The following is a 7,641-nucleotide window of genomic DNA, read 5'->3' on the forward strand; positions in this document are numbered from 1 at the left end:
ATATCAACAACAAAATAGTGCAAGTCACACCCAATGCCGTTGTGGAATTTAGAGTTTAGTAGAGTAATTAAATTAACAAATAAAACTCCAAAGCGATACAAGACAGTGTTTAGGTATTCAGATAAGCGTTAGAATGCAGTTTCCAGGCTGGGCGCAATGGCTCATGCCTATAACCCCAGCACTTTGGGAGGCTGAGGAGGGCGTATTGCCTGAGGTCAGGAGTTTGAGACCAGTCTGGCCAACATGGTTAAACCCCATCTCTACTAAAAATACAAAAAAATTAGCCAAGCATAGTGGCATGCACCTGTAATCCTAGGGCTTGCAAGGCTGAGGCAGGGGAATTGCTTGAACCAGGGAGGTGGAGGTTGCAGTGAGCCGAGATTGTGCCACTGCACTCCAGCAAGTCACTGGATGTCACAGTACTGGGGGACAGGTGACAAAGAAGAAGTCACCTTTGAAGGGATCATTCACATCAGGGGCCCCAGTGGCAGGTCTGCATAGGCATGGCAACATGCAGATCTGAGCTTCACCCCCTTGTCATTTACATTATTCATGCCGTGTGGCGCTATCTACATCACCTTTTTTCCTTCTAGCCTTCAGAGAAGAGGAGGCAAGTTCCAGGACATTAAGTATGCTTTGCCACTTCCTGCTCAGATCCAGTTCTAAAATGAGTGGTTATCATCTGCCCAGCAGTCTTTTGACCTGTGGCAGCAGTGGCTTTGTAGGAATCTGGCCATTCTTTTTTTTTCTCTTCTGCTCTCTGTTCATTTCCCAGGCTGCACATAAGCCCATTGATTGCCATCCTTTGAGTTGTATTCCTATGATGCCTTGTTATTTTTCCTTCCTTATGTTCTTTTTCTGCATAATGGCTGGTGGCAGTCACTTGGACAGGGCTCAAACCATTGCTAGTTCTCCTTGTGCGTAGATTTCTTATATTATTCCTACCAAAGCTATTAAATGTTGCTGTTGACATTTTCTTTTTGGCCACATGACAATAACAATATTCAGATCTCTAGCCAAACACCTGCTCAGGAAATATGTTACTGAGGAACTTGAAGCCTTCATTCTTATCCCACACCCCTGGGCGATATTGTCTTCTTCCACAGCATGGCTTTATAGTTTACACCTCTTTGCCTGGCACTCACAGCCTTCCATGGTCTGATCCATGCCTGCTTTGCCATGGTGTTTGTTCCCTATAAGTCTTCTCACATTTGAACAGTGATGTCTGAAGTTGCAGGACTAGGAAGAGGCTGGGTCAGGATCAGAACCCAGCTCTCTGATTTCTAGAATGAATGTTCCTGTTTACCAAACAGCCTGCCTTTAGTCTTCCTCTTCAGCCAATGGGGCTATCTCTTCCTGATGACATCCTCTAGCATTGACAATGCCTCTCAAGTGACATTTACTCAAGTAGCGCTCTGTATTCTTGCTTAACTTTGTCTAGGGTTGATATTCCGCTGGTATCGTCCTACATGGTTGTATAGCTTGTTAAAATATCAAAATAATTCTTTGGTGGTTAGTAAATAACTGTTACTCTAAATCCCTAATTAAACTGCCCAACCATCATCCAGGCTGTCCTGGCACCTTCTCTGGCACCTCTCTAGATCTCCTTGTGATCTAACAATTAAGGGTTAACACCTGGTGCCGTAAGGCGTCTCCATTACCCAGCTCTAGTCCTGTGGCTGGTGTTTCTTCTTACCAGCTGATGCCTATGTCATATGGGTTTCTTAGAAATTTTGAACATCAGTCATGATGTTGTGTCTGTGTCATCTAAATGCTTGCAGGGCTCATCAGTCTGTTTGGCAAATGAGATGGCACTAATATGGATACCCAGCTTGGGGGCCTGTACCTGCAACGTTACTGGATGCCAGGAATCTCTGCTCAAAGGTCTCTTGTGCCGGTAGAAATTGGAGCCACTTCCCATGCCACTGCCCTCACTTTCTGCCTAGCCATAGCTCCATAAGTCTCTCCACAGCTGCCATGATTGGAGCATTTCCCACTTGCCATCTTCCTCCTTTCTCCAATCAGCTCAGTGCTAACTACCTGTGCTTCTGTATCAAGCCACAATCATGTCATTCTTCTTGGGATGCAGCCTATAAAGCTGATGCATTCCACTCTTTGACCACTAATATTTCCTCTGGGAGCTGCATGTTTCGTTGTTCTACTTGGGTTGGCACCATTCACTCACACTACAGCTCTACCCACTGCTGCTCCCCCTGAGCTGCTAACTGATAGTCCTTCTTTTACCAGGTCTCCAGTTGTCACCTCATTTTCTGGAAAGTGAATAACTACTTTTTCTCTGTGTTGTACTTTTTTGGAGGGCCTCCAGAGCAGTGTTGCTTGGGCCTCTAAAATTAAAGATTTGTTAATGCTCATAGACAAGCTTTTGTTTTCTTGGAACAAATATGTGCTTGTAGGAGGCTGCATTCAGTCGCTCCCTGCTGTAGTGGAACCAGTTCTCTTCCCCACTCCCTGTGCTATGCTGCTAAGCCCACCTCATCATGCCAGGCAGGTTCTTTCTTCTCTCAGAGTAGACTGCTTTCCAGAGGTGGATCTCACACACCTCCATTGTAGTTTGGCCTTCGTCAGGATCTTTCTCAAACTTATCCCAGTTTTTCAGAAAACCCTATTTGTCTCTGAATTCCCCATACCGAGAATTGAGGTTTTTTTCTATAGGGAGGTCCCCATTCCCACAGGAATCAGTCAGTGGAAACGAACTCTGGGGAAAGGGAAGTCACCAGCCCCCACTAAGTCATTTAGCCAGCAGTCCTTCTTAGCGCTTTCATACCTCACTGAACTTTCTTGGGGGACGAAAAGTGTCTTTTTTTTTTTTCCTTTATATTCTCCCATGTCCTCTAGCATAGGTCTAGGCACTTTGTACACATTTAATATAACTTTGTGGAATGAATGCATAAATTGATTCATTTCTCTGCTAGGCATTGTTGCTGGAGCTTACATTAGAGATTTCTTATTTGGCTGTGTGTCATGAGGCTTCAGGGATCTCACGAGTTTTTTTTTTTTTTTTTTTTGAGACACAGTTTCACGCTGTCACCCAAGCTGGAGTGCAGTGGCACAATCTCAGCTTACTGCAACTTTTGCCTCCCCGACTCAAGCTATTCTCATGCCTCAGCCTCCCAAGTAGCTGTGATTACAGGCGCACACCACCACGCTAATTTTTATATTATTCATAGAGACAGGGTTTCGCCACGTTGGCCAGGCTGGTCTTGAACTCCTGACCTCAAGGGATCCACCCGTCTCAGCCTTCCAAAGTGCTGAGATTACAGGCATAGGCCACCACACCTGACCGAGCTTTGTGAAATTATAAATAAAGATTCTGTATATGTGAGATTTTTTGAAAGGGAGAGTCTATAGCTTCCCTCTTCTCTCATCCCCACGGATTTTCAAGTAAGTCTATGCCCCTCTACCTTTAAGCATTTCTTAAAGGTGGATCTTGAGGATCTTGAAGGGGTCTTCTTGCTCAGAGGAGGCTTTGCGGTACTTAGTGTCTCTGTATCTAATTGAGTCTGGACTGGTAGAACATGAAAGTGGGTGACTAGGTAGGAATTTTCTAATGGACGTTTATCCTTGAAGAGTTCTCTAGGGTTGCTCAATCATAGAAGAAAGGACCGAGAATGCTTTGTTTACACGCTGATCTGATCTAGCACCCTTCTATCTTGGCCTAAGCTTTTTGGTTTAGAATCTTCCTGGTGACTGCTATCCTTTGTCCACTTGGCAATCCATTGGCTTCTGTCTGTTTCCTGGTCTACCTGTGTCCTTGTTATCAGTGTCTCCACGTGTTTTTCAAATGGGCTGTTTGTGCTTCCTGTTTACATAGATTTGTATAGATGTTTAGGTCATCTACTTTTGGCAACCAATGGAAGGCTCCGGTTCCTGAGTCCTTACCTTCAGAATTATGCCCAGAGGGGCACTGAGCAAATAAGGTGAGCCATGTTAATGACACCTTGGGTTGAAGACACATTTGAGATTACTCTTGCTGTCTTGAAATCCTAAAATCAGGTTACCCTGAATCCATGATGCTTTTCCTAAACTGGAATATTGTAGAAGTTAAATATTCCAAGTGGAAATGGGGATGAAGTCTTCAATTGTGAAGCATTTTATCAAACTGATGTGATTATAGTGTTTTTTACATGAGAACTATCTTCTCCAACAAGTGAAATATCATGACCTGGCATTACCCTACCCTTTCCAAATAGCAGGCAGACAGTTTAGAGCAACTAAAAACAGTGTAAGTGCCCCAAGCACTTTAGGAGCTGAAATAATCACAACTTTCCTCTTGCAACAATGCCTACTGGTTAGACATTCACAAGACTTTTCACTGTCTTTGTACTTCACTGTTTGTGGGAGGGGTAGATGAAAAGAAAAAAAGAAAGGGGAGAGGCAGGAATGTAGCCCAAGATCTCAGGAGGAGGGAGCCTTTAGATGGAGCCTCCCTCTTTTTCTTCCAAGAGGATGATATCAGGATAGTAAATTACCAACCCTGGGGAATCAGCTTGTCCCTTTAACGCTATTAAAGGGACCAAGATGAGCTGGATTCCTAAATGAGCTTTGAGGATTACTCTGCCAGGTGGAAGGTGACTGACCATGGGGGAAAGAGAAATTGGCTCCCAGTATATCATTTTTGAGCTGTCCAACGGTAATCCCCACACTGATTTAAGCAGGAGGCTTTTGAGATAGTAATGGACAATTGCCTCTTGCTTTTCTCTGATAACAGCAGGTGCTCTCAGCAGCAGCAGCTTATCCTAGGTATGGAGAATGTGAAAGGTGGGAGCCTTGGACAGGACATGAGGATAGAGGAGAGATGTGGATTGGCACCTGGAGGGACGCGGGACAGATTTGGAAATGGCAGGTATCATCTCAGTCCCCAAAGGGAGCTGCCTCTCAGACTGAGTTTTGGGAAGAAAGATCAGGACTGCTCTTGTTCAGCAGAGGGAATATAGCTTCAGGGGCAGATGTTGTTCTTCAAAGGCAGGAGTTAATTTTCTCTCTGGATTAAGGAAAAGATTCATGAGGTCAATGGTGTGGGCTGTGCAACCCACTCAGTGGCTGTCCTGGAAACATCAATCAAGTCCAGGCGTCCAGTCTTGACCACTGGCAAATATCTATTTTAGGTTGACCCCATCCTCACTTGCTGGAGGGAGGAGATGTTATTCAATGTGTCAGGGAACTTATTAAACTGCTAGATGGCAATATTTTAAAGTTAACTTTAAAAAAAGTGTCCTTGGCATATGAGCTCTGAGAGGATATTGGGATCGTTTCTTGACAGGCGAAAAGCCCTAACACAGGCGTTTGGGTAGATGGATGAGTCAGAGGCTTCGTGGGCTTTCACCTGGATGATTGTAATGTCCATAATGGTGGTCTCATCCTCTGAAGTCTCCCCACATCAGTCTGCTACCCTCCACACTGTTTTCAGTGTGTAATTTCTAAAAAGGCATTAAAACAAAACAAAACAAAACAAAAAAACCCTTTGCTTAAAAACCTCCAGAGACTCCTGGTTTCTATCACTGATACAGTCTTGGTTCCCCAGCATGCCTATTACCGTATTCATCATCTGATTTCAACATGCTTTTCCAGGCTCATCTCCCATTACTTTTTGCCCCAAATGTCTGCTCCAGCCCCTAGAAACCACACGTTTCCCTGTGGATGTGCTCTTCTCTTTTCTACCTGAGCTTGTTGCTGGTCCCTCTCACTGAAATCTGTCTCCTCCACCATGCTCTGGCAGGGGGATGCCCAAGAACCAGTTCCAATGTCACCTCACTTAAAAGCCTCCTCTGGTAGCTGCCCTTCTGCACACTTCCAAATTAAGGCAGATTTTGCGGTTTCCTCTGCTGTTCTTGCAAATAATTTTTAGTAAATTTCTGCTAGAACACTTGCCCCTGCTGTACAAATTATATTGTAATTTTTTGTTAATATGCCTACCTTCTCCAATGGAACTGGGAGACTATTTTCGTTCACTTTTTTCTTCAGTTTCAGCATCTATTACAGTACCTAGGAGAGGTACTCAGTACATACTGGAAGAGAAAATGAATGAAGGCTTGAATGAATGTCGAAAAGAATAGAGCACAGAAACAGAGATCTCCAATGTATAGATAGGAAAGGCCTATAGGAGGTTATGTGCTCCCCCGCCCCCAGCCGCTCTCCCCCTTCCAACTTACTGCAGGCAATTTGCACCTAAACTGTCCTTTATTTTTCTGTTCCATCATGTCTTGTTGCCCTCAATTGCTGTAGTCTGATGTTGACCCTGCATGACAAGCAGATCAACTCCTAATCTGCCAGAGCCCCAGTTTTTCTGGGACATTTGCAAGCTCGTGACAGAACCCGAGGAGAGGAAAACTGTCAGCCCTCACTTGTCAGTTCTTGGAGCAGCCAGTCCAAGGCTTAATTTGCACCTTGAAATCCCCTGGGGCCACCATGGCTCTGATTGCTGGTTTAGGCCCCTTCAATAGTTTATCTTAGGGGATAAGTAGTATAGAATGATGGAGGATGAGGACTATCACCACTTTATTGTTGCATCTCCAAAAAGCCGGGATGGAGCCGGGGTGTGGGGATAGGGGTGTAGACAGGGAAATAGAAAATGAGGAATGAATAGACTGGTTTTAAGTTTCACACCAAATTAGAATACTAATGGGGAAATTGAGTTGGGAAACATTAAAAAAACACAAAGATGACTCAGTGTAAACAGCACTGTCTAAAAAGCAGCAGAAGATCCACACAGGGAGAAGCTGCACTTGAGTGATAATAAAGGAGGCAGCTAAAGCAAAGAGATCTCCCAGTCTGCACCAGGTTTCTATCACTTAATCAAAACTGACTCCAGCCACTGCAGCTGCAAAAAAATGTTCCCAACCTTCCATTAATTTCCATACAATAACCCTGTAATGGGGGAGCTGTTCGGGGGAGGAGCGCAATCAATCTGGCCTAATGACACACTGGAGACCTGGGGAAAATGCAAACTTGGAGCAATTTCATGGCAGGTGCAACCTTGGAAAGCATTACCATTTTTCTAAGTTAATTTGTTCCCTTGGTATGTTTGAAATCCATATTTGTACTTTAAAGATCTAAAATGCAAGATGATTAAAAAATATAACCTGATTTTTGTAAACCTTTCAGCAATAGCGGGTGATATATTTGCTGCCTCCCTCCTTCCTCTCCTCTGTGAGCAGGGATCACTTTGCCTTCTTTTATCCTTTGCTGTCATCTGAGGTGGCTGTAGATTCTCTGTTTTGTTTACTATTTTTAGGTTTTCCCTTGGCTCCCGCCTTCTGGAACCCTTTTGCACTCTGGGCAGAACCAATCTAGGAAATGGCAGCCAGACCTCTGGGTGGGATTTAGACCCTAGAGGAGGTGGAGCAAAGAAATCCCATTCCCGGATTGGTCATGGGTGGAGAGACTGCAATGTCTTCTCCTTGTCTTGGGCTCTTCCTCTGTGCCCAACTTTTCTTCCCAGACAGGTGAAGAAAGGATCAGGGAAACAAAAACAAAATCTGGCACTTGGCCCTCATTCAAGAAATCGAGAATTCAAGAAACAAGTCCCTTGATTTCTCAGTTTCACTGGCCCTCCCCTGGCCTTACAGCCTGAAGCTGGCGTCTGGAGGTCATCTAGGCAGAAGCCTAGATGTCCTTGGCAAA

Source organism: Gorilla gorilla, chromosome 1, assembly GCF_029281585.2.
Source record: "Gorilla gorilla gorilla isolate KB3781 chromosome 1, NHGRI_mGorGor1-v2.1_pri, whole genome shotgun sequence".
Taxonomy (NCBI): Eukaryota; Metazoa; Chordata; class Mammalia; order Primates; family Hominidae; genus Gorilla; species Gorilla gorilla.